This window comes from Ambystoma mexicanum, chromosome 5q, assembly GCF_040938575.1.
Source record: "Ambystoma mexicanum isolate Mex_15411 chromosome 5q, UKY_AmexF1_1, whole genome shotgun sequence".
NCBI classification, from domain to species: Eukaryota; Metazoa; Chordata; class Amphibia; order Caudata; family Ambystomatidae; genus Ambystoma; species Ambystoma mexicanum.
This window is the reverse complement of record NC_090933.1, coordinates 528270115-528296351: the sequence shown is the minus strand read 5'-3', so window position 1 is coordinate 528296351 and position 26237 is coordinate 528270115. Positions and strand designations below refer to the sequence as shown.

Here is a 26237-nt window from a genome sequence, read left to right as displayed (position 1 = left end):
GCAAGAAATAGCGAGAGAAATAAAGTGAGAAGCAAGCACCTTTTCAATTGGGCTCTCGGGTCTATGGGACTGGCGTGCAGCCTCTTGATCACAAGCGCAGGTCCAGCGTGAAAGGGCGTGGCAGTGGAGTCACTCTGCTATTAATACCTGGTTGGCCAATCCTCGTTGCAATGGATGGCCATCTGCAGCTTTACTTGTAGCTCCACTGAAGGTATTTTGTTTTGGGCAAAGGGGTGAGATTGTGATTTCCTCTGCGGCAGATGAAGAGAAAGGGCTTTATGCACTACAGGTCCCTGGACAGCCAAGCAGGTGTGAGCCGGAGACTGTGCTTCAGCTCTGAAGCAGTGTATCGAGAGCCTTCGAGGAGGAGGGGAATTAGCTCAGATGGTAGAGCGCTCGCTTAGCATGCGAGAGGTAGCGGGATCGATGCCCGCATTCTCCAGCAAGACGCTTTTTCTTCATTTTCACTATTTTATTCAAAACTCGCCAATCGTCGCAAATAAAGTCATGTGCTCGCTTCTGTTTTTTTTACTATCATCCTAAAAGTCTTCCGTCCACTTTCTGCTATCCCAAAGAGTCACCCGCGCGAGGGCCGGCAACAGGCGTGATACTGTGCAACAGGCGCATTGCATGGCATTGGTGACATATTCAGGAAATTCCACTTTGATGCCACCCAGGGCTGTTAACCTTTTATTTCATTTCAATACGATGCTTCGAATAATTGGTTCAAAGTGCGCAGCCTTTGCTCTTTTATTTCGTTTTCATCGGAGCAGGTCGGAGCTGGCAGAAGAGTGAGCCCTGTCTGCAGGAGCTCTGATTCCAGAAAGCATATTTTCCCTGTCTTTCTTACCACTCATCTGTGTCTCTTCGCTGACATGAGGCGTTGCTACACTCTGCAGTCTCCCGGCATTTAAAGTCTGCTACCAGCAGAGCACGTTCTGGACTTCACAGCGCCCAGCAAAGTACTAGCCTGCGCCCACCCCCTACTACCGCAAAAACCTTTTGCATGCTTTGGCAGAAGTGTGAACAAAATGCCACGAACCACCCCAGATGGGACTCGAACCCACAATCCCTGGCTTAGGAGGCCAGTGCCTTATCCATTAGGCCACTGGGGCCACTCGACAGAGAAGGGGAAAGTTCTTTCTTTTCCTCTTCTCTCACTGGAGTCACGGGTACTGGCCCACTGAAAAGGGCAAGTTGGCTCACGTCCAAAGCTGCAGTGTCCCAGCACACGCGGGCAAAAGGCACCTGCTTGCACTCGGCTGGACACTTCCGCTTTATGGGACACACGATGGAAAGTGGACTCAATTCCCAGACCTAACTCTTACCTGTTTGGTATTCTGACGCTCGATTGTAAAATATGGCCAGCTGGTAAAAATGACAAAGGGCACTCCAGCGCTGGTCCTTTGGCTGCAGGCGGCGTGTCAGCGGCCTAAAACAGCAAGAAATAGCGAGAGAAATAAAGTGAGAAGCAAGCACCTTTTCAATTGGGCTCTCGGGTCTATGGGACTGGCGTGCAGCCTCTTGATCACAAGCGCAGGTCCAGCGTGAAAGGGCGTGGCAGTGGAGTCACTCTGCTATTAATACCTGGTTGGCCAATCCTCGTTGCAATGGATGGCCATCTGCAGCTTTACTTGTAGCTCCACTGAAGGTATTTTGTTTTGGGCAAAGGGGTGAGATTGTGATTTCCTCTGCGGCAGATGAAGAGAAAGGGCTTTATGCACTACAGGTCCCTGGACAGCCAAGCAAGTGTGAGCCGGAGACTGTGCTTCAGCTCTGAAGCAGTGTATCGAGAGCCTTCGAGGAGGAGGGGAATTAGCTCAGATGGTAGAGCGCTCGCTTAGCATGCGAGAGGTAGCGGGATCGATGCCCGCATTCTCCAGCAAGACGCTTTTTCTTCATTTTCACTATTTTATTCAAAACTCGCCAATCGTCGCAAATAAAGTCATGTGCTCGCTTCTGTTTTTTTTACTATCATCCTAAAAGTCTTCCGTCCACTTTCTGCTATCCCAAAGAGTCATCCGCGCGAGGGCCGGCAACAGGCGTGATACTGTGCAACAGGCGCATTGCATGGCATTGGTGACATATTCAGGAAATTCCACTTTGATGCCACCCAGGGCTGTTAACCTTTTATTTCATTTCAATACGATGCTTCGAATAATTGGTTCAAAGTGCGCAGCCTTTGCTCTTTTATTTCGTTTTCATCGGAGCAGGTCGGAGCTGGCAGAAGAGTGAGCCCTGTCTGCAGGAGCTCTGATTCCAGAAAGCATATTTTCCCTGTCTTTCTTACCACTCATCTGTGTCTCTTCGCTGACATGAGGCGTTGCTACACTCTGCAGTCTCCCGGCATTTAAAGTCTGCTACCAGCAGAGCACGTTCTGGACTTCACAGCGCCCAGCAAAGTACTAGCCTGCGCCCACCCCCTACTACCGCAAAAACCTTTTGCATGCTTTGGCAGAAGTGTGAACAAAATGCCACGAACCACCCCAGATGGGACTCGAACCCACAATCCCTGGCTTAGGAGGCCAGTGCCTTATCCATTAGGCCACTGGGGCCACTCGTCAGAGAAGGGGAAAGTTCTTTCTTTTCCTCTTCTCTCACTGGAGTCACAGGTACTGGCCCACTGAAAAGGGCAAGTTGGCTCACGTCCAAAGCTGCAGTGTCCCAGCACACGCGGGCAAAAGGCACCTGCTTGCACTCGGCTGGACACTTCCGCTTTATGGGACACACGATGGAAAGTGGACTCAATTCCCAGACCTAACTCTTACCTGTTTGGTATTCTGACGCTCGATTGTAAAATATGGCCAGCTGGTAAAAATGACAAAGGGCACTCCAGCGCTGGTCCTTTGGCTGCAGGCGGCGTGTCAGCGGCCTAAAACAGCAAGAAATAGCGAGAGAAATAAAGTGAGAAGCAAGCACCTTTTCAATTGGGCTCTCGGGTCTATGGGACTGGCGTGCAGCCTCTTGATCACAAGCGCAGGTCCAGCGTGAAAGGGCGTGGCAGTGGAGTCACTCTGCTATTAATACCTGGTTGGCCAATCCTCGTTGCAATGGATGGCCATCTGCAGCTTTACTTGTAGCTCCACTGAAGGTATTTTGTTTTGGGCAAAGGGGTGAGATTGTGATTTCCTCTGCGGCAGATGAAGAGAAAGGGCTTTATGCACTACAGGTCCCTGGACAGCCAAGCAAGTGTGAGCCGGAGACTGTGCTTCAGCTCTGAAGCAGTGTATCGAGAGCCTTCGAGGAGGAGGGGAATTAGCTCAGATGGTAGAGCGCTCGCTTAGCATGCGAGAGGTAGCGGGATCGATGCCCGCATTCTCCAGCAAGACGCTTTTACTTCATTTTCACTATTTTATTCAAAACTCGCCAATCGTCGCAAATAAAGTCATGTGCTCGCTTCTGTTTTTTTTACTATCATCCTAAAAGTCTTCCGTCCACTTTCTGCTATCCCAAAGAGTCATCCGCGCGAGGGCCGGCAACAGGCGTGATACTGTGCAACAGGCGCATTGCATGGCATTGGTGACATATTCAGGAAATTCCACTTTGATGCCACCCAGGGCTGTTAACCTTTTATTTCATTTCAATACGATGCTTCGAATAATTGGTTCAAAGTGCGCAGCCTTTGCTCTTTTATTTCGTTTTCATCGGAGCAGGTCGGAGCTGGCAGAAGAGTGAGCCCTGTCTGCAGGAGCTCTGATTCCAGAAAGCATATTTTCCCTGTCTTTCTTACCACTCATCTGTGTCTCTTCGCTGACATGAGGCGTTGCTACACTCTGCAGTCTCCCGGCATTTAAAGTCTGCTACCAGCAGAGCACGTTCTGGACTTCACAGCGCCCAGCAAAGTACTAGCCTGCGCCCACCCCCTACTACCGCAAAAACCTTTTGCATGCTTTGGCAGAAGTGTGAACAAAATGCCACGAACCACCCCAGATGGGACTCGAACCCACAATCCCTGGCTTAGGAGGCCAGTGCCTTATCCATTAGGCCAGACAGAGAAGGGGAAAGTTCTTTCTTTTCCTCTTCTCTCACTGGAGTCACGGGTACTGGCCCACTGAAAAGGGCAAGTTGGCTCACGTCCAAAGCTGCAGTGTCCCAGCACACGCGGGCAAAAGGCACCTGCTTGCACTCGGCTGGACACTTCCGCTTTATGGGACACACGATGGAAAGTGGACTCAATTCCCAGACCTAACTCTTACCTGTTTGGTATTCTGACGCTCGATTGTAAAATATGGCCAGCTGGTAAAAATGACAAAGGGCACTCCAGCGCTGGTCCTTTGGCTGCAGGCGGCGTGTCAGCGGCCTAAAACAGCAAGAAATAGCGAGAGAAATAAAGTGAGAAGCAAGCACCTTTTCAATTGGGCTCTCGGGTCTATGGGACTGGCGTGCAGCCTCTTGATCACAAGCGCAGGTCCAGCGTGAAAGGGCGTGGCAGTGGAGTCACTCTGCTATTAATACCTGGTTGGCCAATCCTCGTTGCAATGGATGGCCATCTGCAGCTTTACTTGTAGCTCCACTGAAGGTATTTTGTTTTGGGCAAAGGGGTGAGATTGTGATTTCCTCTGCGGCAGATGAAGAGAAAGGGCTTTATGCACTACAGGTCCCTGGACAGCCAAGCAGGTGTGAGCCGGAGACTGTGCTTCAGCTCTGAAGCAGTGTATCGAGAGCCTTCGAGGAGGAGGGGAATTAGCTCAGATGGTAGAGCGCTCGCTTAGCATGCGAGAGGTAGCGGGATCGATGCCCGCATTCTCCAGCAAGACGCTTTTTCTTCATTTTCACTATTTTATTCAAAACTCGCCAATCGTCGCAAATAAAGTCATGTGCTCGCTTCTGTTTTTTTTACTATCATCCTAAAAGTCTTCCGTCCACTTTCTGCTATCCCAAAGAGTCACCCGCGCGAGGGCCGGCAACAGGCGTGATACTGTGCAACAGGCGCATTGCATGGCATTGGTGACATATTCAGGAAATTCCACTTTGATGCCACCCAGGGCTGTTAACCTTTTATTTCATTTCAATACGATGCTTCGAATAATTGGTTCAAAGTGCGCAGCCTTTGCTCTTTTATTTCGTTTTCATCGGAGCAGGTCGGAGCTGGCAGAAGAGTGAGCCCTGTCTGCAGGAGCTCTGATTCCAGAAAGCATATTTTCCCTGTCTTTCTTACCACTCATCTGTGTCTCTTCGCTGACATGAGGCGTTGCTACACTCTGCAGTCTCCCGGCATTTAAAGTCTGCTACCAGCAGAGCACGTTCTGGACTTCACAGCGCCCAGCAAAGTACTAGCCTGCGCCCACCCCCTACTACCGCAAAAACCTTTTGCATGCTTTGGCAGAAGTGTGAACAAAATGCCACGAACCACCCCAGATGGGACTCGAACCCACAATCCCTGGCTTAGGAGGCCAGTGCCTTATCCATTAGGCCACTGGGGCCACTCGTCAGAGAAGGGGAAAGTTCTTTCTTTTCCTCTTCTCTCACTGGAGTCACAGGTACTGGCCCACTGAAAAGGGCAAGTTGGCTCACGTCCAAAGCTGCAGTGTCCCAGCACACGCTTTTTCTTCATTTTCACTATTTTATTCAAAACTCGCCAATCGTCGCAAATAAAGTCATGTGCTCGCTTCTGTTTTTTTTACTATCATCCTAAAAGTCTTCCGTCCACTTTCTGCTATCCCAAAGAGTCACCCGCGCGAGGGCCGGCAACAGGCGTGATACTGTGCAACAGGCGCATTGCATGGCATTGGTGACATATTCAGGAAATTCCACTTTGATGCCACCCAGGGCTGTTAACCTTTTATTTCATTTCAATACGATGCTTCGAATAATTGGTTCAAAGTGCGCAGCCTTTGCTCTTTTATTTCGTTTTCATCGGAGCAGGTCGGAGCTGGCAGAAGAGTGAGCCCTGTCTGCAGGAGCTCTGATTCCAGAAAGCATATTTTCCCTGTCTTTCTTACCACTCATCTGTGTCTCTTCGCTGACATGAGGCGTTGCTACACTCTGCAGTCTCCCGGCATTTAAAGTCTGCTACCAGCAGAGCACGTTCTGGACTTCACAGCGCCCAGCAAAGTACTAGCCTGCGCCCACCCCCTACTACCGCAAAAACCTTTTGCATGCTTTGGCAGAAGTGTGAACAAAATGCCACGAACCACCCCAGATGGGACTCGAACCCACAATCCCTGGCTTAGGAGGCCAGTGCCTTATCCATTAGGCCACTGGGGCCACTCGTCAGAGAAGGGGAAAGTTCTTTCTTTTCCTCTTCTCTCACTGGAGTCACAGGTACTGGCCCACTGAAAAGGGCAAGTTGGCTCACGTCCAAAGCTGCAGTGTCCCAGCACACGCGGGCAAAAGGCACCTGCTTGCACTCGGCTGGACACTTCCGCTTTATGGGACACACGATGGAAAGTGGACTCAATTCCCAGACCTAACTCTTACCTGTTTGGTATTCTGACGCTCGATTGTAAAATATGGCCAGCTGGTAAAAATGACAAAGGGCACTCCAGCGCTGGTCCTTTGGCTGCAGGCGGCGTGTCAGCGGCCTAAAACAGCAAGAAATAGCGAGAGAAATAAAGTGAGAAGCAAGCACCTTTTCAATTGGGCTCTCGGGTCTATGGGACTGGCGTGCAGCCTCTTGATCACAAGCGCAGGTCCAGCGTGAAAGGGCGTGGCAGTGGAGTCACTCTGCTATTAATACCTGGTTGGCCAATCCTCGTTGCAATGGATGGCCATCTGCAGCTTTACTTGTAGCTCCACTGAAGGTATTTTGTTTTGGGCAAAGGGGTGAGATTGTGATTTCCTCTGCGGCAGATGAAGAGAAAGGGCTTTATGCACTACAGGTCCCTGGACAGCCAAGCAAGTGTGAGCCGGAGACTGTGCTTCAGCTCTGAAGCAGTGTATCGAGAGCCTTCGAGGAGGAGGGGAATTAGCTCAGATGGTAGAGCGCTCGCTTAGCATGCGAGAGGTAGCGGGATCGATGCCCGCATTCTCCAGCAAGACGCTTTTACTTCATTTTCACTATTTTATTCAAAACTCGCCAATCGTCGCAAATAAAGTCATGTGCTCGCTTCTGTTTTTTTTACTATCATCCTAAAAGTCTTCCGTCCACTTTCTGCTATCCCAAAGAGTCATCCGCGCGAGGGCCGGCAACAGGCGTGATACTGTGCAACAGGCGCATTGCATGGCATTGGTGACATATTCAGGAAATTCCACTTTGATGCAGTGGTCGAAGTGTACAGAAAGAAGTAGTGGAACTATGTTCCCTACTGGCTTGCACAGCTCCCAACAGACCCCATCGTCGCACGTCCTCCCATGCACAATAAAACCACCAAAAAACATGTGCCTGCTCTTTAAGGAAACGTCCTGTGCAGTGCACTGAAAGTGCAAGTTTCAACTTCTTCCAAGACTTTTATTTCAAAACAAAACCGTTCCAGAACGGTTTCTTTTTAAAATAAAAGTATAGGAGCTGTAAAACTTAATTAAAAGAAGTAGAGGAGCACCGCTCCCGACCGCTCCCGCCCACTTCGACCACTGCTTTGATGCCACCCAGGGCTGTTAACCTTTTATTTCATTTCAATACGATGCTTCGAATAATTGGTTCAAAGTGCGCAGCCTTTGCTCTTTTATTTCGTTTTCATCGGAGCAGGTCGGAGCTGGCAGAAGAGTGAGCCCTGTCTGCAGGAGCTCTGATTCCAGAAAGCATATTTTCCCTGTCTTTCTTACCACTCATCTGTGTCTCTTCGCTGACATGAGGGGTTGCTACACTCTGCAGTCTCCCGGCATTTAAAGTCTGCTACCAGCAGAGCACGTTCTGGACTTCACAGCGCCCAGCAAAGTACTAGCCTGCGCCCACCCCCTACTACCGCAAAAACCTTTTGCATGCTTTGGCAGAAGTGTGAACAAAATGCCACGAACCACCCCAGATGGGACTCGAACCCACAATCCCTGGCTTAGGAGGCCAGTGCCTTATCCATTAGGCCACTGGGGCCACTCGACAGAGAAGGGGAAAGTTCTTTCTTTTCCTCTTCTCTCACTGGAGTCACGGGTACTGGCCCACTGAAAAGGGCAAGTTGGCTCACGTCCAAAGCTGCAGTGTCCCAGCACACGCGGGCAAAAGGCACCTGCTTGCACTCGGCTGGACACTTCCGCTTTATGGGACACACGATGGAAAGTGGACTCAATTCCCAGACCTAACTCTTACCTGTTTGGTATTCTGACGCTCGATTGTAAAATATGGCCAGCTGGTAAAAATGACAAAGGGCACTCCAGCGCTGGTCCTTTGGCTGCAGGCGGCGTGTCAGCGGCCTAAAACAGCAAGAAATAGCGAGAGAAATAAAGTGAGAAGCAAGCACCTTTTCAATTGGGCTCTCGGGTCTATGGGACTGGCGTGCAGCCTCTTGATCACAAGCGCAGGTCCAGCGTGAAAGGGCGTGGCAGTGGAGTCACTCTGCTATTAATACCTGGTTGGCCAATCCTCGTTGCAATGGATGGCCATCTGCAGCTTTACTTGTAGCTCCACTGAAGGTATTTTGTTTTGGGCAAAGGGGTGAGATTGTGATTTCCTCTGCGGCAGATGAAGAGAAAGGGCTTTATGCACTACAGGTCCCTGGACAGCCAAGCAAGTGTGAGCCGGAGACTGTGCTTCAGCTCTGAAGCAGTGTATCGAGAGCCTTCGAGGAGGAGGGGAATTAGCTCAGATGGTAGAGCGCTCGCTTAGCATGCGAGAGGTAGCGGGATCGATGCCCGCATTCTCCAGCAAGACGCTTTTTCTTCATTTTCACTATTTTATTCAAAACTCGCCAATCGTCGCAAATAAAGTCATGTGCTCGCTTCTGTTTTTTTTACTATCATCCTAAAAGTCTTCCGTCCACTTTCTGCTATCCCAAAGAGTCATCCGCGCGAGGGCCGGCAACAGGCGTGATACTGTGCAACAGGCGCATTGCATGGCATTGGTGACATATTCAGGAAATTCCACTTTGATGCCACCCAGGGCTGTTAACCTTTTATTTCATTTCAATACGATGCTTCGAATAATTGGTTCAAAGTGCGCAGCCTTTGCTCTTTTATTTCGTTTTCATCGGAGCAGGTCGGAGCTGGCAGAAGAGTGAGCCCTGTCTGCAGGAGCTCTGATTCCAGAAAGCATATTTTCCCTGTCTTTCTTACCACTCATCTGTGTCTCTTCGCTGACATGAGGCGTTGCTACACTCTGCAGTCTCCCGGCATTTAAAGTCTGCTACCAGCAGAGCACGTTCTGGACTTCACAGCGCCCAGCAAAGTACTAGCCTGCGCCCACCCCCTACTACCGCAAAAACCTTTTGCATGCTTTGGCAGAAGTGTGAACAAAATGCCACGAACCACCCCAGATGGGACTCGAACCCACAATCCCTGGCTTAGGAGGCCAGCGCCTTATCCATTAGGCCACTGGGGCCACTCGACAGAGACGGGGAAAGTTCTTTCTTTTCCTCTTCTCTCACTGGAGTCACGGGTACTGGCCCACTGAAAAGGGCAAGTTGGCTCACGTCCAAAGCTGCAGTGTCCCAGCACACGCGGGCAAAAGGCACCTGCTTGCACTCGGCTGGACACTTCCGCTTTATGGGACACACGATGGAAAGTGGACTCAATTCCCAGACCTAACTCTTACCTGTTTGGTATTCTGACGCTCGATTGTAAAATATGGCCAGCTGGTAAAAATGACAAAGGGCACTCCAGCGCTGGTCCTTTGGCTGCAGGCGGCGTGTCAGCGGCCTAAAACAGCAAGAAATAGCGAGAGAAATAAAGTGAGAAGCAAGCACCTTTTCAATTGGGCTCTCGGGTCTATGGGACTGGCGTGCAGCCTCTTGACCACAAGCGCAGGTCCAGCGTGAAAGGGCGTGGCAGTGGAGTCACTCTGCTATTAATACCTGGTTGGCCAATCCTCGTTGCAATGGATGGCCATCTGCAGCTTTACTTGTAGCTCCACTGAAGGTATTTTGTTTTGGGCAAAGGGGTGAGATTGTGATTTCCTCTGCGGCAGATGAAGAGAAAGGGCTTTATGCACTACAGGTCCCTGGACAGCCAAGCAGGTGTGAGCCGGAGACTGTGCTTCAGCTCTGAAGCAGTGTATCGAGAGCCTTCGAGGAGGAGGGGAATTAGCTCAGATGGTAGAGCGCTCGCTTAGCATGCGAGAGGTAGCGGGATCGATGCCCGCATTCTCCAGCAAGACGCTTTTTCTTCATTTTCACTATTTTATTCAAAACTCGCCAATCGTCGCAAATAAAGTCATGTGCTCGCTTCTGTTTTTTTTACTATCATCCTAAAAGTCTTCCGTCCACTTTCTGCTATCCCAAAGAGTCATCCGCGCGAGGGCCGGCAACAGGCGTGATACTGTGCAACAGGCGCATTGCATGGCATTGGTGACATATTCAGGAAATTCCACTTTGATGCCACCCAGGGCTGTTAACCTTTTATTTCATTTCAATACGATGCTTCGAATAATTGGTTCAAAGTGCGCAGCCTTTGCTCTTTTATTTCGTTTTCATCGGAGCAGGTCGGAGCTGGCAGAAGAGTGAGCCCTGTCTGCAGGAGCTCTGATTCCAGAAAGCATATTTTCCCTGTCTTTCTTACCACTCATCTGTGTCTCTTCGCTGACATGAGGCGTTGCTACACTCTGCAGTCTCCCGGCATTTAAAGTCTGCTACCAGCAGAGCACGTTCTGGACTTCACAGCGCCCAGCAAAGTACTAGCCTGCGCCCACCCCCTACTACCGCAAAAACCTTTTGCATGCTTTGGCAGAAGTGTGAACAAAATGCCACGAACCACCCCAGATGGGACTCGAACCCACAATCCCTGGCTTAGGAGGCCAGTGCCTTATCCATTAGGCCACTGGGGCCACTCGACAGAGAAGGGGAAAGTTCTTTCTTTTCCTCTTCTCTCACTGGAGTCACGGGTACTGGCCCACTGAAAAGGGCAAGTTGGCTCACGTCCAAAGCTGCAGTGTCCCAGCACACGCGGGCAAAAGGCACCTGCTTGCACTCGGCTGGACACTTCCGCTTTATGGGACACACGATGGAAAGTGGACTCAATTCCCAGACCTAACTCTTACCTGTTTGGTATTCTGACGCTCGATTGTAAAATATGGCCAGCTGGTAAAAATGACAAAGGGCACTCCAGCGCTGGTCCTTTGGCTGCAGGCGGCGTGTCAGCGGCCTAAAACAGCAAGAAATAGCGAGAGAAATAAAGTGAGAAGCAAGCACCTTTTCAATTGGGCTCTCGGGTCTATGGGACTGGCGTGCAGCCTCTTGATCACAAGCGCAGGTCCAGCGTGAAAGGGCGTGGCAGTGGAGTCACTCTGCTATTAATACCTGGTTGGCCAATCCTCGTTGCAATGGATGGCCATCTGCAGCTTTACTTGTAGCTCCACTGAAGGTATTTTGTTTTGGGCAAAGGGGTGAGATTGTGATTTCCTCTGCGGCAGATGAAGAGAAAGGGCTTTATGCACTACAGGTCCCTGGACAGCCAAGCAAGTGTGAGCCGGAGACTGTGCTTCAGCTCTGAAGCAGTGTATCGAGAGCCTTCGAGGAGGAGGGGAATTAGCTCAGATGGTAGAGCGCTCGCTTAGCATGCGAGAGGTAGCGGGATCGATGCCCGCATTCTCCAGCAAGACGCTTTTTCTTCATTTTCACTATTTTATTCAAAACTCGCCAATCGTCGCAAATAAAGTCATGTGCTCGCTTCTGTTTTTTTTACTATCATCCTAAAAGTCTTCCGTCCACTTTCTGCTATCCCAAAGAGTCATCCGCGCGAGGGCCGGCAACAGGCGTGATACTGTGCAACAGGCGCATTGCATGGCATTGGTGACATATTCAGGAAATTCCACTTTGATGCCACCCAGGGCTGTTAACCTTTTATTTCATTTCAATACGATGCTTCGAATAATTGGTTCAAAGTGCGCAGCCTTTGCTCTTTTATTTCGTTTTCATCGGAGCAGGTCGGAGCTGGCAGAAGAGTGAGCCCTGTCTGCAGGAGCTCTGATTCCAGAAAGCATATTTTCCCTGTCTTTCTTACCACTCATCTGTGTCTCTTCGCTGACATGAGGCGTTGCTACACTCTGCAGTCTCCCGGCATTTAAAGTCTGCTACCAGCAGAGCACGTTCTGGACTTCACAGCGCCCAGCAAAGTACTAGCCTGCGCCCACCCCCTACTACCGCAAAAACCTTTTGCATGCTTTGGCAGAAGTGTGAACAAAATGCCACGAACCACCCCAGATGGGACTCGAACCCACAATCCCTGGCTTAGGAGGCCAGTGCCTTATCCATTAGGCCACTGGGGCCACTCGACAGAGAAGGGGAAAGTTCTTTCTTTTCCTCTTCTCTCACTGGAGTCACGGGTACTGGCCCACTGAAAAGGGCAAGTTGGCTCACGTCCAAAGCTGCAGTGTCCCAGCACACGCGGGCAAAAGGCACCTGCTTGCACTCGGCTGGACACTTCCGCTTTATGGGACACACGATGGAAAGTGGACTCAATTCCCAGACCTAACTCTTACCTGTTTGGTATTCTGACGCTCGATTGTAAAATATGGCCAGCTGGTAAAAATGACAAAGGGCACTCCAGCGCTGGTCCTTTGGCTGCAGGCGGCGTGTCAGCGGCCTAAAACAGCAAGAAATAGCGAGAGAAATAAAGTGAGAAGCAAGCACCTTTTCAATTGGGCTCTCGGGTCTATGGGACTGGCGTGCAGCCTCTTGATCACAAGCGCAGGTCCAGCGTGAAAGGGCGTGGCAGTGGAGTCACTCTGCTATTAATACCTGGTTGGCCAATCCTCGTTGCAATGGATGGCCATCTGCAGCTTTACTTGTAGCTCCACTGAAGGTATTTTGTTTTGGGCAAAGGGGTGAGATTGTGATTTCCTCTGCGGCAGATGAAGAGAAAGGGCTTTATGCACTACAGGTCCCTGGACAGCCAAGCAGGTGTGAGCCGGAGACTGTGCTTCAGCTCTGAAGCAGTGTATCGAGAGACTTCGAGGAGGAGGGGAATTAGCTCAGATGGTAGAGCGCTCGCTTAGCATGCGAGAGGTAGCGGGATCGATGCCCGCATTCTCCAGCAAGACGCTTTTTCTTCATTTTCACTATTTTATTCAAAACTCGCCAATCGTCGCAAATAAAGTCATGTGCTCGCTTCTGTTTTTTTTACTATCATCCTAAAAGTCTTCCGTCCACTTTCTGCTATCCCAAAGAGTCACCCGCGCGAGGGCCGGCAACAGGCGTGATACTGTGCAACAGGCGCATTGCATGGCATTGGTGACATATTCAGGAAATTCCACTTTGATGCCACCCAGGGCTGTTAACCTTTTATTTCATTTCAATACGATGCTTCGAATAATTGGTTCAAAGTGCGCAGCCTTTGCTCTTTTATTTCGTTTTCATCGGAGCAGGTCGGAGCTGGCAGAAGAGTGAGCCCTGTCTGCAGGAGCTCTGATTCCAGAAAGCATATTTTCCCTGTCTTTCTTACCACTCATCTGTGTCTCTTCGCTGACATGAGGCGTTGCTACACTCTGCAGTCTCCCGGCATTTAAAGTCTGCTACCAGCAGAGCACGTTCTGGACTTCACAGCGCCCAGCAAAGTACTAGCCTGCGCCCACCCCCTACTACCGCAAAAACCTTTTGCATGCTTTGGCAGAAGTGTGAACAAAATGCCACGAACCACCCCAGATGGGACTCGAACCCACAATCCCTGGCTTAGGAGGCCAGTGCCTTATCCATTAGGCCACTGGGGCCACTCGACAGAGAAGGGGAAAGTTCTTTCTTTTCCTCTTCTCTCACTGGAGTCACGGGTACTGGCCCACTGAAAAGGGCAAGTTGGCTCACGTCCAAAGCTGCAGTGTCCCAGCACACGCGGGCAAAAGGCACCTGCTTGCACTCGGCTGGACACTTCCGCTTTATGGGACACACGATGGAAAGTGGACTCAATTCCCAGACCTAACTCTTACCTGTTTGGTATTCTGACGCTCGATTGTAAAATATGGCCAGCTGGTAAAAATGACAAAGGGCACTCCAGCGCTGGTCCTTTGGCTGCAGGCGGCGTGTCAGCGGCCTAAAACAGCAAGAAATAGCGAGAGAAATAAAGTGAGAAGCAAGCACCTTTTCAATTGGGCTCTCGGGTCTATGGGACTGGCGTGCAGCCTCTTGATCACAAGCGCAGGTCCAGCGTGAAAGGGCGTGGCAGTGGAGTCACTCTGCTATTAATACCTGGTTGGCCAATCCTCGTTGCAATGGATGGCCATCTGCAGCTTTACTTGTAGCTCCACTGGAGGTATTTTGTTTTGGGCAAAGGGGTGAGATTGTGATTTCCTCTGCGGCAGATGAAGAGAAAGGGCTTTATGCACTACAGGTCCCTGGACAGCCAAGCAGGTGTGAGCCGGAGACTGTGCTTCAGCTCTGAAGCAGTGTATCGAGAGCCTTCGAGGAGGAGGGGAATTAGCTCAGATGGTAGAGCGCTCGCTTAGCATGCGAGAGGTAGCGGGATCGATGCCCGCATTCTCCAGCAAGACGCTTTTACTTCATTTTCACTATTTTATTCAAAACTCGCCAATCGTCGCAAATAAAGTCATGTGCTCGCTTCTGTTTTTTTTACTATCATCCTAAAAGTCTTCCGTCCACTTTCTGCTATCCCAAAGAGTCATCCGCGCGAGGGCCGGCAACAGGCGTGATACTGTGCAACAGGCGCATTGCATGGCATTGGTGACATATTCAGGAAATTCCACTTTGATGCCACCCAGGGCTGTTAACCTTTTATTTCATTTCAATACGATGCTTCGAATAATTGGTTCAAAGTGCGCAGCCTTTGCTCTTTTATTTCGTTTTCATCGGAGCAGGTCGGAGCTGGCAGAAGAGTGAGCCCTGTCTGCAGGAGCTCTGATTCCAGAAAGCATATTTTCCCTGTCTTTCTTACCACTCATCTGTGTCTCTTCGCTGACATGAGGCGTTGCTACACTCTGCAGTCTCCCGGCATTTAAAGTCTGCTACCAGCAGAGCACGTTCTGGACTTCACAGCGCCCAGCAAAGTACTAGCCTGCGCCCACCCCCTACTACCGCAAAAACCTTTTGCATGCTTTGGCAGAAGTGTGAACAAAATGCCACGAACCACCCCAGATGGGACTCGAACCCACAATCCCTGGCTTAGGAGGCCAGTGCCTTATCCATTAGGCCACTGGGGCCACTCAACAGAGAAGGGGAAAGTTCTTTCTTTTCCTCTTCTCTCACTGGAGTCACAGGTACTGGCCCACTGAAAAGGGCAAGTTGGCTCACGTCCAAAGCTGCAGTGTCCCAGCACACGCGGGCAAAAGGCACCTGCTTGCACTCGGCTGGACACTTCCGCTTTATGGGACACACGATGGAAAGTGGACTCAATTCCCAGACCTAACTCTTACCTGTTTGGTATTCTGACGCTCGATTGTAAAATATGGCCAGCTGGTAAAAATGACAAAGGGCACTCCAGCGCTGGTCCTTTGGCTGCAGGCGGCGTGTCAGCGGCCTAAAACAGCAAGAAATAGCGAGAGAAATAAAGTGAGAAGCAAGCACCTTTTCAATTGGGCTCTCGGGTCTATGGGACTGGCGTGCAGCCTCTTGATCACAAGCGCAGGTCCAGCGTGAAAGGGCGTGGCAGTGGAGTCACTCTGCTATTAATACCTGGTTGGCCAATCCTCGTTGCAATGGATGGCCATCTGCAGCTTTACTTGTAGCTCCACTGAAGGTATTTTGTTTTGGGCAAAGGGGTGAGATTGTGATTTCCTCTGCGGCAGATGAAGAGAAAGGGCTTTATGCACTACAGGTCCCTGGACAGCCAAGCAAGTGTGAGCCGGAGACTGTGCTTCAGCTCTGAAGCAGTGTATCGAGAGCCTTCGAGGAGGAGGGGAATTAGCTCAGATGGTAGAGCGCTCGCTTAGCATGCGAGAGGTAGCGGGATCGATGCCCGCATTCTCCAGCAAGACGCTTTTTCTTCATTTTCACTATTTTATTCAAAACTCGCCAATCGTCGCAAATAAAGTCATGTGCTCGCTTCTGTTTTTTTTACTATCATCCTAAAAGTCTTCCGTCCACTTTCTGCTATCCCAAAGAGTCATCCGCGCGAGGGCCGGCAACAGGCGTGATACTGTGCAACAGGCGCATTGCATGGCATTGGTGACATATTCAGGAAATTCCACTTTGATGCCACCCAGGGCTGTTAACCTTTTATTTCATTTCAATACGATGCTTCGAATAATTGGTTCAAAGTGCGCAGCCTTTGCTCTTTTATTTCGTTTTCATCGGAGCAGGTCGGAGCTGGCAGAAGAGTGAGCCCTGTCTGCAGGAGCTCTGATTCCAGAAAGCATATTTTCCCTGTCTTTCTTACCACTCATCTGTGTCTCTTCGCTGACATGAGGCGTTGCTACACTCTGCAGTCTCCCGGCATTTAAAGTCTGCTACCAGCAGAGCACGTTCTGGACTTCACAGCGCCCAGCAAAGTACTAGCCTGCGCCCACCCCCTACTACCGCAAAAACCTTTTGCATGCTTTGGCAGAAGTGTGAACAAAATGCCACGAACCACCCCAGATGGGACTCGAACCCACAATCCCTGGCTTAGGAGGCCAGTGCCTTATCCATTAGGCCACTGGGGCCACTCGACAGAGAAGGGGAAAGTTCTTTCTTTTCCTCTTCTCTCACTGGAGTCACGGGTACTGGCCCACTGAAAAGGGCAAGTTGGCTCACGTCCAAAGCTGCAGTGTCCCAGCACACGCGGGCAAAAGGCACCTGCTTGCACTCGGCTGGACACTTCCGCTTTATGGGACACACGATGGAAAGTGGACTCAATTCCCAGACCTAACTCTTACCTGTTTGGTATTCTGACGCTCGATTGTAAAATATGGCCAGCTGGTAAAAATGACAAAGGGCACTCCAGCGCTGGTCCTTTGGCTGCAGGCGGCGTGTCAGCGGCCTAAAACAGCAAGAAATAGCGAGAGAAATAAAGTGAGAAGCAAGCACCTTTTCAATTGGGCTCTCGGGTCTATGGGACTGGCGTGCAGCCTCTTGATCACAAGCGCAGGTCCAGCGTGAAAGGGCGTGGCAGTGGAGTCACTCTGCTATTAATACCTGGTTGGCCAATCCTCGTTGCAATGGATGGCCATCTGCAGCTTTACTTGTAGCTCCACTGAAGGTATTTTGTTTTGGGCAAAGGGGTGAGATTGTGATTTCCTCTGCGGCAGATGAAGAGAAAGGGCTTTATGCACTACAGGTCCCTGGACAGCCAAGCAGGTGTGAGCCGGAGACTGTGCTTCAGCTCTGAAGCAGTGTATCGAGAGACTTCGAGGAGGAGGGGAATTAGCTCAGATGGTAGAGCGCTCGCTTAGCATGCGAGAGGTAGCGGGATCGATGCCCGCATTCTCCAGCAAGACGCTTTTTCTTCATTTTCACTATTTTATTCAAAACTCGCCAATCGTCGCAAATAAAGTCATGTGCTCGCTTCTGTTTTTTTTACTATCATCCTAAAAGTCTTCCGTCCACTTTCTGCTATCCCAAAGAGTCACCCGCGCGAGGGCCGGCAACAGGCGTGATACTGTGCAACAGGCGCATTGCATGGCATTGGTGACATATTCAGGAAATTCCACTTTGATGCCACCCAGGGCTGTTAACCTTTTATTTCATTTCAATACGATGCTTCGAATAATTGGTTCAAAGTGCGCAGCCTTTGCTCTTTTATTTCGTTTTCATCGGAGCAGGTCGGAGCTGGCAGAAGAGTGAGCCCTGTCTGCAGGAGCTCTGATTCCAGAAAGCATATTTTCCCTGTCTTTCTTACCACTCATCTGTGTCTCTTCGCTGACATGAGGCGTTGCTACACTCTGCAGTCTCCCGGCATTTAAAGTCTGCTACCAGCAGAGCACGTTCTGGACTTCACAGCGCCCAGCAAAGTACTAGCCTGCGCCCACCCCCTACTACCGCAAAAACCTTTTGCATGCTTTGGCAGAAGTGTGAACAAAATGCCACGAACCACCCCAGATGGGACTCGAACCCACAATCCCTGGCTTAGGAGGCCAGTGCCTTATCCATTAGGCCACTGGGGCCACTCGACAGAGAAGGGGAAAGTTCTTTCTTTTCCTCTTCTCTCACTGGAGTCACGGGTACTGGCCCACTGAAAAGGGCAAGTTGGCTCACGTCCAAAGCTGCAGTGTCCCAGCACACGCGGGCAAAAGGCACCTGCTTGCACTCGGCTGGACACTTCCGCTTTATGGGACACACGATGGAAAGTGGACTCAATTCCCAGACCTAACTCTTACCTGTTTGGTATTCTGACGCTCGATTGTAAAATATGGCCAGCTGGTAAAAATGACAAAGGGCACTCCAGCGCTGGTCCTTTGGCTGCAGGCGGCGTGTCAGCGGCCTAAAACAGCAAGAAATAGCGAGAGAAATAAAGTGAGAAGCAAGCACCTTTTCAATTGGGCTCTCGGGTCTATGGGACTGGCGTGCAGCCTCTTGATCACAAGCGCAGGTCCAGCGTGAAAGGGCGTGGCAGTGGAGTCACTCTGCTATTAATACCTGGTTGGCCAATCCTCGTTGCAATGGATGGCCATCTGCAGCTTTACTTGTAGCTCCACTGGAGGTATTTTGTTTTGGGCAAAGGGGTGAGATTGTGATTTCCTCTGCGGCAGATGAAGAGAAAGGGCTTTATGCACTACAGGTCCCTGGACAGCCAAGCAGGTGTGAGCCGGAGACTGTGCTTCAGCTCTGAAGCAGTGTATCGAGAGCCTTCGAGGAGGAGGGGAATTAGCTCAGATGGTAGAGCGCTCGCTTAGCATGCGAGAGGTAGCGGGATCGATGCCCGCATTCTCCAGCAAGACGCTTTTACTTCATTTTCACTATTTTATTCAAAACTCGCCAATCGTCGCAAATAAAGTCATGTGCTCGCTTCTGTTTTTTTTACTATCATCCTAAAAGTCTTCCGTCCACTTTCTGCTATCCCAAAGAGTCATCCGCGCGAGGGCCGGCAACAGGCGTGATACTGTGCAACAGGCGCATTGCATGGCATTGGTGACATATTCAGGAAATTCCACTTTGATGCCACCCAGGGCTGTTAACCTTTTATTTCATTTCAATACGATGCTTCGAATAATTGGTTCAAAGTGCGCAGCCTTTGCTCTTTTATTTCGTTTTCATCGGAGCAGGTCGGAGCTGGCAGAAGAGTGAGCCCTGTCTGCAGGAGCTCTGATTCCAGAAAGCATATTTTCCCTGTCTTTCTTACCACTCATCTGTGTCTCTTCGCTGACATGAGGCGTTGCTACACTCTGCAGTCTCCCGGCATTTAAAGTCTGCTACCAGCAGAGCACGTTCTGGACTTCACAGCGCCCAGCAAAGTACTAGCCTGCGCCCACCCCCTACTACCGCAAAAACCTTTTGCATGCTTTGGCAGAAGTGTGAACAAAATGCCACGAACCACCCCAGATGGGACTCGAACCCACAATCCCTGGCTTAGGAGGCCAGTGCCTTATCCATTAGGCCACTGGGGCCACTCAACAGAGAAGGGGAAAGTTCTTTCTTTTCCTCTTCTCTCACTGGAGTCACGGGTACTGGCCCACTGAAAAGGGCAAGTTGGCTCACGTCCAAAGCTGCAGTGTCCCAGCACACGCGGGCAAAAGGCACCTGCTTGCACTCGGCTGGACACTTCCGCTTTATGGGACACACGATGGAAAGTGGACTCAATTCCCAGACCTAACTCTTACCTGTTTGGTATTCTGACGCTCGATTGTAAAATATGGCCAGCTGGTAAAAATGACAAAGGGCACTCCAGCGCTGGTCCTTTGGCTGCAGGCGGCGTGTCAGCGGCCTAAAACAGCAAGAAATAGCGAGAGAAATAAAGTGAGAAGCAAGCACCTTTTCAATTGGGCTCTCGGGTCTATGGGACTGGCGTGCAGCCTCTTGATCACAAGCGCAGGTCCAGCGTGAAAGGGCGTGGCAGTGGAGTCACTCTGCTATTAATACCTGGTTGGCCAATCCTCGTTGCAATGGATGGCCATCTGCAGCTTTACTTGTAGCTCCACTGAAGGTATTTTGTTTTGGGCAAAGGGGTGAGATTGTGATTTCCTCTGCCGCAGATGAAGAGAAAGGGCTTTATGCACTACAGGTCCCTGGACAGCCAAGCAAGTGTGAGCCTGAGACTGTGCTTCAGCTCTGAAGCAGTGTATCGAGAGCCTTCGAGGAGGAGGGGAATTAGCTCAGATGGTAGAGCGCTCGCTTAGCATGCGAGAGGTAGCGGGATCGATGCCCGCATTCTCCAGCAAGACGCTTTTTCTTCATTTTCACTATTTTATTCAAAACTCGCCAATCGTCGCAAATAAAGTCATGTGCTCGCTTCTGTTTTTTTTACTATCATCCTAAAAGTCTTCCGTCCACTTTCTGCTATCCCAAAGAGTCATCCGCGCGAGGGCCGGCAACAGGCGTGATACTGTGCAACAGGCGCATTGCATGGCATTGATGACATATTCAGGAAATTCCACTTTGATGCCACCCAGGGCTGTTAACCTTTTATTTCATTTCAATACGATGCTTCGAATAATTGGTTCAAAGTGCGCAGCCTTTGCTCTTTTATTTCGTTTTCATCGGAGCAGGTCGGAGCTGGCAGAAGAGTGAGCCCTGTCTGCAGGAGCTCTGATTCCAGAAAGCATATTTTCCCTGTCTTTCTTACCACTCATCTGTGTCTCTTCGCTGACATGAGGCGTTGCTACACTCTGCAGTCTCCCGGCATTTAAAGTCTGCTACCAGCAGAGCACGTTCTGGACTTCACAGCGCCCAGCAAAGTACTAGCCTGCGCCCACCCCCTACTACCGCAAAAACCTTTTGCATGCTTTGGCAGAAGTGTGAACAAAATGCCACGAACCACCCCAGATGGGACTCGAACCCACAATCCCTGGCTTAGGAGGCCAGTGCCTTATCCATCAGGCCACTGGGGCCACTCGACAGAGAAGGGGAAAGTTCTTTCTTTTCCTCTTCTCTCACTGGAGTCACGGGTACTGGCCCACTGAAAAGGGCAAGTTGGCTCACGTCCAAAGCTGCAGTGTCCCAGCACACGCGGGCAAAAGGCACCTGCTTGCACTCGGCTGGACACTTCCGCTTTATGGGACACACGATGGAAAGTGGACTCAATTCCCAGACCTAACTCTTACCTGTTTGGTATTCTGACGCTCGATTGTAAAATATGGCCAGCTGGTAAAAATGACAAAGGGCACTCCAGCGCTGGTCCTTTGGCTGCAGGCGGCGTGTCAGCGGCCTAAAACAGCAAGAAATAGCGAGAGAAATAAAGTGAGAAGCAAGCACCTTTTCAATTGGGCTCTCGGGTCTATGGGACTGGCGTGCAGCCTCTTGATCACAAGCGCAGGTCCAGCGTGAAAGGGCGTGGCAGTGGAGTCACTCTGCTATTAATACCTGGTTGGCCAATCCTCGTTGCAATGGATGGCCATCTGCAGCTTTACTTGTAGCTCCACTGAAGGTATTTTGTTTTGGGCAAAGGGGTGAGATTGTGATTTCCTCTGCGGCAGATGAAGAGAAAGGGCTTTATGCACTACAGGTCCCTGGACAGCCAAGCAAGTGTGAGCCGGAGACTGTGCTTCAGCTCTGAAGCAGTGTATCGAGAGCCTTCGAGGAGGAGGGGAATTAGCTCAGATGGTAGAGCGCTCGCTTAGCATGCGAGAGGTAGCGGGATCGATGCCCGCATTCTCCAGCAAGACGCTTTTTCTTCATTTTCACTATTTTATTCAAAACTCGCCAATCGTCGCAAATAAAGTCATGTGCTCGCTTCTGTTTTTTTTACTATCATCCTAAAAGTCTTCCGTCCACTTTCTGCTATCCCAAAGAGTCATCCGCGCGAGGGCCGGCAACAGGCGTGATACTGTGCAACAGGCGCATTGCATGGCATTGGTGACATATTCAGGAAATTCCACTTTGATGCCACCCAGGGCTGTTAACCTTTTATTTCATTTCAATACGATGCTTCGAATAATTGGTTCAAAGTGCGCAGCCTTTGCTCTTTTATTTCGTTTTCATCGGAGCAGGTCGGAGCTGGCAGAAGAGTGAGCCCTGTCTGCAGGAGCTCTGATTCCAGAAAGCATATTTTCCCTGTCTTTCTTACCACTCATCTGTGTCTCTTCGCTGACATGAGGCGTTGCTACACTCTGCAGTCTCCCGGCATTTAAAGTCTGCTACCAGCAGAGCACGTTCTGGACTTCACAGCGCCCAGCAAAGTACTAGCCTGCGCCCACCCCCTACTACCGCAAAAACCTTTTGCATGCTTTGGCAGAAGTGTGAACAAAATGCCACGAACCACCCCAGATGGGACTCGAACCCACAATCCCTGGCTTAGGAGGCCAGTGCCTTATCCATTAGGCCACTGGGGCCACTCGACAGAGAAGGGGAAAGTTCTTTCTTTTCCTCTTCTCTCACTGGAGTCACGGGTACTGGCCCACTGAAAAGGGCAAGTTGGCTCACGTCCAAAGCTGCAGTGTCCCAGCACACGCGGGCAAAAGGCACCTGCTTGCACTCGGCTGGACACTTCCGCTTTATGGGACACACGATGGAAAGTGGACTCAATTCCCAGACCTAACTCTTACCTGTTTGGTATTCTGACGCTCGATTGTAAAATATGGCCAGCTGGTAAAAATGACAAAGGGCACTCCAGCGCTGGTCCTTTGGCTGCAGGCGGCGTGTCAGCGGCCTAAAACAGCAAGAAATAGCGAGAGAAATAAAGTGAGAAGCAAGCACCTTTTCAATTGGGCTCTCGGGTCTATGGGACTGGCGTGCAGCCTCTTGATCACAAGCGCAGGTCCAGCGTGAAAGGGCGTGGCAGTGGAGTCACTCTGCTATTAATACCTGGTTGGCCAATCCTCGTTGCAATGGATGGCCATCTGCAGCTTTACTTGTAGCTCCACTGAAGGTATTTTGTTTTGGGCAAAGGGGTGAGATTGTGATTTCCTCTGCGGCAGATGAAGAGAAAGGGCTTTATGCACTACAGGTCCCTGGACAGCCAAGCAAGTGTGAGCCGGAGACTGTGCTTCAGCTCTGAAGCAGTGTATCGAGAGCCTTCGAGGAGGAGGGGAATTAGCTCAGATGGTAGAGCGCTCGCTTAGCATGCGAGAGGTAGCGGGATCGATGCCCGCATTCTCCAGCAAGACGCTTTTTCTTCATTTTCACTATTTTATTCAAAACTCGCCAATCGTCGCAAATAAAGTCATGTGCTCGCTTCTGTTTTTTTTACTATCATCCTAAAAGTCTTCCGTCCACTTTCTGCTATCCCAAAGAGTCATCCGCGCGAGGGCCGGCAACAGGCGTGATACTGTGCAACAGGCGCATTGCATGGCAGTGGTGACATATTCAGGAAATTCCACTTTGATGCCACCCAGGGCTGTTAACCTTTTATTTCATTTCAATACGATGCTTCGAATAATTGGTTCAAAGTGCGCAGCCTTTGCTCTTTTATTTCGTTTTCATCGGAGCAGGTCGGAGCTGGCAGAAGAGTGAGCCCTGTCTGCAGGAGCTCTGATTCCAGAAAGCATATTTTCCCTGTCTTTCTTACCACTCATCTGTGTCTCTTCGCTGACATGAGGCGTTGCTACACTCTGCAGTCTCCCGGCATTTAAAGTCTGCTACCAGCAGAGCACGTTCTGGACTTCACAGCGCCCAGCAAAGTACTAGCCTGCGCCCACCCCCTACTACCGCAAAAACCTTTTGCATGCTTTGGCAGAAGTGTGAACAAAATGCCACGAACCACCCCAGATGGGACTCGAACCCACAATCCCTGGCTTAGGAGGCCAGTGCCTTATCCATTAGGCCACTGGGGCCACTCGACAGAGAAGGGGAAAGTTCTTTCTTTTCCTCTTCTCTCACTGGAGTCACGGGTACTGGCCCACTGAAAAGGGCAAGTTGGCTCACGTCCAAAGCTGCAGTGTCCCAGCACACGCGGGCAAAAGGCACCTGCTTGCACTCGGCTGGACACTTCCGCTTTATGGGACACACGATGGAAAGTGGACTCAATTCCCAGACCTAACTCTTACCTGTTTGGTATTCTGACGCTCGATTGTAAAATATGGCCAGCTGGTAAAAATGACAAAGGGCACTCCAGCGCTGGTCCTTTGGCTGCAGGCGGCGTGTCAGCGGCCTAAAACAGCAAGAAATAGCGAGAGAAATAAAGTGAGAAGCAAGCACCTTTTCAATTGGGCTCTCGGGTCTATGGGACTGGCGTGCAGCCTCTTGACCACAAGCGCAGGTCCAGCGTGAAAGGGCGTGGCAGTGGAGTCACTCTGCTATTAATACCTGGTTGGCCAATCCTCGTTGCAATGGATGGCCATCTGCAGCTTTACTTGTAGCTCCACTGAAGGTATTTTGTTTTGGGCAAAGGGGTGAGATTGTGATTTCCTCTGCGGCAGATGAAGAGAAAGGGCTTTATGCACTACAGGTCCCTGGACAGCCAAGCAGGTGTGAGCCGGAGACTGTGCTTCAGCTCTGAAGCAGTGTATCGAGAGCCTTCGAGGAGGAGGGGAATTAGCTCAGATGGTAGAGCGCTCGCTTAGCATGCGAGAGGTAGCGGGATCGATGCCCGCATTCTCCAGCAAGACGCTTTTTCTTCATTTTCACTATTTTATTCAAAACTCGCCAATCGTCGCAAATAAAGTCATGTGCTCGCTTCTGTTTTTTTTACTATCATCCTAAAAGTCTTCCGTCCACTTTCTGCTATCCCAAAGAGTCACCCGCGCGAGGGCCGGCAACAGGCGTGATACTGTGCAACAGGCGCATTGCATGGCATTGGTGACATATTCAGGAAATTCCACTTTGATGCCACCCAGGGCTGTTAACCTTTTATTTCATTTCAATACGATGCTTCGAATAATTGGTTCAAAGTGCGCAGCCTTTGCTCTTTTATTTCGTTTTCATCGGAGCAGGTCGGAGCTGGCAGAAGAGTGAGCCCTGTCTGCAGGAGCTCTGATTCCAGAAAGCATATTTTCCCTGTCTTTCTTACCACTCATCTGTGTCTCTTCGCTGACATGAGGCGTTGCTACACTCTGCAGTCTCCCGGCATTTAAAGTCTGCTACCAGCAGAGCACGTTCTGGACTTCACAGCGCCCAGCAAAGTACTAGCCTGCGCCCACCCCCTACTACCGCAAAAACCTTTTGCATGCTTTGGCAGAAGTGTGAACAAAATGCCACGAACCACCCCAGATGGGACTCGAACCCACAATCCCTGGCTTAGGAGGCCAGTGCCTTATCCATTAGGCCACTGGGGCCACTCGACAGAGAAGGGGAAAGTTCTTTCTTTTCCTCTTCTCTCACTGGAGTCACGGGTACTGGCCCACTGAAAAGGGCAAGTTGGCTCACGTCCAAAGCTGCAGTGTCCCAGCACACGCGGGCAAAAGGCACCTGCTTGCACTCGGCTGGACACTTCCGCTTTATGGGACACACGATGGAAAGTGGACTCAATTCCCAGACCTAACTCTTACCTGTTTGGTATTCTGACGCTCGATTGTAAAATATGGCCAGCTGGTAAAAATGACAAAGGGCACTCCAGCGCTGGTCCTTTGGCTGCAGGCGGCGTGTCAGCGGCCTAAAACAGCAAGAAATAGCGAGAGAAATAAAGTGAGAAGCAAGCACCTTTTCAATTGGGCTCTCGGGTCTATGGGACTGGCGTGCAGCCTCTTGATCACAAGCGCAGGTCCAGCGTGAAAGGGCGTGGCAGTGGAGTCACTCTGCTATTAATACCTGGTTGGCCAATCCTCGTTGCAATGGATGGCCATCTGCAGCTTTACTTGTAGCTCCACTGAAGGTATTTTGTTTTGGGCAAAGGGGTGAGATTGTGATTTCCTCTGCGGCAGATGAAGAGAAAGGGCTTTATGCACTACAGGTCCCTGGACAGCCAAGCAAGTGTGAGCCGGAGACTGTGCTTCAGCTCTGAAGCAGTGTATCGAGAGCCTTCGAGGAGGAGGGGAATTAGCTCAGATGGTAGAGCGCTCGCTTAGCATGCGAGAGGTAGCGGGATCGATGCCCGCATTCTCCAGCAAGACGCTTTTTCTTCATTTTCACTATTTTATTCAAAACTCGCCAATCGTCGCAAATAAAGTCATGTGCTCGCTTCTGTTTTTTTTACTATCATCCTAAAAGTCTTCCGTCCACTTTCTGCTATCCCAAAGAGTCATCCGCGCGAGGGCCGGCAACAGGCGTGATACTGTGCAACAGGCGCATTGCATGGCATTGGTGACATATTCAGGAAATTCCACT

General features: G+C 50.6%; 35 non-coding genes across 35 annotated transcripts; 18 read left to right on the top strand and 17 right to left on the bottom strand.

The window, feature by feature from the left end:
• Window positions 1-369: 369 nt before the first annotated feature.
• TRNAA-AGC (transfer RNA alanine (anticodon AGC)) lies at window positions 370-442 on the top strand. The gene has a single exon. It is a non-coding gene; the product is annotated as a tRNA-Ala (tRNA).
• Window positions 443-1042: 600 nt separating this feature from the next.
• TRNAR-CCU (transfer RNA arginine (anticodon CCU)) lies at window positions 1043-1115 on the bottom strand. Its single transcript has one exon. It is a non-coding gene; the product is annotated as a tRNA-Arg (tRNA).
• Window positions 1116-1809: 694 nt separating this feature from the next.
• Window positions 1810-1882, top strand: TRNAA-AGC (transfer RNA alanine (anticodon AGC)). Its single transcript has one exon. It is a non-coding gene; the product is annotated as a tRNA-Ala (tRNA).
• Window positions 1883-2482: 600 nt separating this feature from the next.
• TRNAR-CCU (transfer RNA arginine (anticodon CCU)) lies at window positions 2483-2555 on the bottom strand. The gene has a single exon. It is a non-coding gene; the product is annotated as a tRNA-Arg (tRNA).
• Window positions 2556-3249: 694 nt separating this feature from the next.
• On the top strand, window positions 3250-3322 carry TRNAA-AGC (transfer RNA alanine (anticodon AGC)). Its single transcript has one exon. It is a non-coding gene; the product is annotated as a tRNA-Ala (tRNA).
• Window positions 3323-4677: 1355 nt separating this feature from the next.
• Window positions 4678-4750, top strand: TRNAA-AGC (transfer RNA alanine (anticodon AGC)). The gene has a single exon. It is a non-coding gene; the product is annotated as a tRNA-Ala (tRNA).
• A 600-nt stretch (window positions 4751-5350) lies between these two features.
• TRNAR-CCU (transfer RNA arginine (anticodon CCU)) lies at window positions 5351-5423 on the bottom strand. Its single transcript has one exon. It is a non-coding gene; the product is annotated as a tRNA-Arg (tRNA).
• A 711-nt stretch (window positions 5424-6134) lies between these two features.
• Window positions 6135-6207, bottom strand: TRNAR-CCU (transfer RNA arginine (anticodon CCU)). Its single transcript has one exon. It is a non-coding gene; the product is annotated as a tRNA-Arg (tRNA).
• Window positions 6208-6901: 694 nt separating this feature from the next.
• On the top strand, window positions 6902-6974 carry TRNAA-AGC (transfer RNA alanine (anticodon AGC)). The gene has a single exon. It is a non-coding gene; the product is annotated as a tRNA-Ala (tRNA).
• A 922-nt stretch (window positions 6975-7896) lies between these two features.
• Window positions 7897-7969, bottom strand: TRNAR-CCU (transfer RNA arginine (anticodon CCU)). The gene has a single exon. It is a non-coding gene; the product is annotated as a tRNA-Arg (tRNA).
• A 694-nt stretch (window positions 7970-8663) lies between these two features.
• Window positions 8664-8736, top strand: TRNAA-AGC (transfer RNA alanine (anticodon AGC)). The gene has a single exon. It is a non-coding gene; the product is annotated as a tRNA-Ala (tRNA).
• A 600-nt stretch (window positions 8737-9336) lies between these two features.
• Window positions 9337-9409, bottom strand: TRNAR-CCU (transfer RNA arginine (anticodon CCU)). The gene has a single exon. It is a non-coding gene; the product is annotated as a tRNA-Arg (tRNA).
• Window positions 9410-10103: 694 nt separating this feature from the next.
• On the top strand, window positions 10104-10176 carry TRNAA-AGC (transfer RNA alanine (anticodon AGC)). The gene has a single exon. It is a non-coding gene; the product is annotated as a tRNA-Ala (tRNA).
• Window positions 10177-10776: 600 nt separating this feature from the next.
• Window positions 10777-10849, bottom strand: TRNAR-CCU (transfer RNA arginine (anticodon CCU)). The gene has a single exon. It is a non-coding gene; the product is annotated as a tRNA-Arg (tRNA).
• A 694-nt stretch (window positions 10850-11543) lies between these two features.
• On the top strand, window positions 11544-11616 carry TRNAA-AGC (transfer RNA alanine (anticodon AGC)). The gene has a single exon. It is a non-coding gene; the product is annotated as a tRNA-Ala (tRNA).
• Window positions 11617-12216: 600 nt separating this feature from the next.
• TRNAR-CCU (transfer RNA arginine (anticodon CCU)) lies at window positions 12217-12289 on the bottom strand. The gene has a single exon. It is a non-coding gene; the product is annotated as a tRNA-Arg (tRNA).
• A 694-nt stretch (window positions 12290-12983) lies between these two features.
• Window positions 12984-13056, top strand: TRNAA-AGC (transfer RNA alanine (anticodon AGC)). The gene has a single exon. It is a non-coding gene; the product is annotated as a tRNA-Ala (tRNA).
• Window positions 13057-13656: 600 nt separating this feature from the next.
• On the bottom strand, window positions 13657-13729 carry TRNAR-CCU (transfer RNA arginine (anticodon CCU)). The gene has a single exon. It is a non-coding gene; the product is annotated as a tRNA-Arg (tRNA).
• A 694-nt stretch (window positions 13730-14423) lies between these two features.
• TRNAA-AGC (transfer RNA alanine (anticodon AGC)) lies at window positions 14424-14496 on the top strand. The gene has a single exon. It is a non-coding gene; the product is annotated as a tRNA-Ala (tRNA).
• A 600-nt stretch (window positions 14497-15096) lies between these two features.
• On the bottom strand, window positions 15097-15169 carry TRNAR-CCU (transfer RNA arginine (anticodon CCU)). The gene has a single exon. It is a non-coding gene; the product is annotated as a tRNA-Arg (tRNA).
• A 694-nt stretch (window positions 15170-15863) lies between these two features.
• On the top strand, window positions 15864-15936 carry TRNAA-AGC (transfer RNA alanine (anticodon AGC)). Its single transcript has one exon. It is a non-coding gene; the product is annotated as a tRNA-Ala (tRNA).
• A 600-nt stretch (window positions 15937-16536) lies between these two features.
• TRNAR-CCU (transfer RNA arginine (anticodon CCU)) lies at window positions 16537-16609 on the bottom strand. Its single transcript has one exon. It is a non-coding gene; the product is annotated as a tRNA-Arg (tRNA).
• Window positions 16610-17303: 694 nt separating this feature from the next.
• TRNAA-AGC (transfer RNA alanine (anticodon AGC)) lies at window positions 17304-17376 on the top strand. The gene has a single exon. It is a non-coding gene; the product is annotated as a tRNA-Ala (tRNA).
• A 600-nt stretch (window positions 17377-17976) lies between these two features.
• On the bottom strand, window positions 17977-18049 carry TRNAR-CCU (transfer RNA arginine (anticodon CCU)). The gene has a single exon. It is a non-coding gene; the product is annotated as a tRNA-Arg (tRNA).
• Window positions 18050-18743: 694 nt separating this feature from the next.
• Window positions 18744-18816, top strand: TRNAA-AGC (transfer RNA alanine (anticodon AGC)). Its single transcript has one exon. It is a non-coding gene; the product is annotated as a tRNA-Ala (tRNA).
• Window positions 18817-19416: 600 nt separating this feature from the next.
• Window positions 19417-19489, bottom strand: TRNAR-CCU (transfer RNA arginine (anticodon CCU)). Its single transcript has one exon. It is a non-coding gene; the product is annotated as a tRNA-Arg (tRNA).
• Window positions 19490-20183: 694 nt separating this feature from the next.
• Window positions 20184-20256, top strand: TRNAA-AGC (transfer RNA alanine (anticodon AGC)). Its single transcript has one exon. It is a non-coding gene; the product is annotated as a tRNA-Ala (tRNA).
• Window positions 20257-20856: 600 nt separating this feature from the next.
• TRNAR-CCU (transfer RNA arginine (anticodon CCU)) lies at window positions 20857-20929 on the bottom strand. The gene has a single exon. It is a non-coding gene; the product is annotated as a tRNA-Arg (tRNA).
• A 694-nt stretch (window positions 20930-21623) lies between these two features.
• On the top strand, window positions 21624-21696 carry TRNAA-AGC (transfer RNA alanine (anticodon AGC)). The gene has a single exon. It is a non-coding gene; the product is annotated as a tRNA-Ala (tRNA).
• A 600-nt stretch (window positions 21697-22296) lies between these two features.
• TRNAR-CCU (transfer RNA arginine (anticodon CCU)) lies at window positions 22297-22369 on the bottom strand. Its single transcript has one exon. It is a non-coding gene; the product is annotated as a tRNA-Arg (tRNA).
• Window positions 22370-23063: 694 nt separating this feature from the next.
• TRNAA-AGC (transfer RNA alanine (anticodon AGC)) lies at window positions 23064-23136 on the top strand. The gene has a single exon. It is a non-coding gene; the product is annotated as a tRNA-Ala (tRNA).
• Window positions 23137-23736: 600 nt separating this feature from the next.
• Window positions 23737-23809, bottom strand: TRNAR-CCU (transfer RNA arginine (anticodon CCU)). The gene has a single exon. It is a non-coding gene; the product is annotated as a tRNA-Arg (tRNA).
• Window positions 23810-24503: 694 nt separating this feature from the next.
• TRNAA-AGC (transfer RNA alanine (anticodon AGC)) lies at window positions 24504-24576 on the top strand. Its single transcript has one exon. It is a non-coding gene; the product is annotated as a tRNA-Ala (tRNA).
• Window positions 24577-25176: 600 nt separating this feature from the next.
• Window positions 25177-25249, bottom strand: TRNAR-CCU (transfer RNA arginine (anticodon CCU)). Its single transcript has one exon. It is a non-coding gene; the product is annotated as a tRNA-Arg (tRNA).
• A 694-nt stretch (window positions 25250-25943) lies between these two features.
• On the top strand, window positions 25944-26016 carry TRNAA-AGC (transfer RNA alanine (anticodon AGC)). The gene has a single exon. It is a non-coding gene; the product is annotated as a tRNA-Ala (tRNA).
• The last annotated feature ends 221 nt before the right edge of the window (window positions 26017-26237 follow it).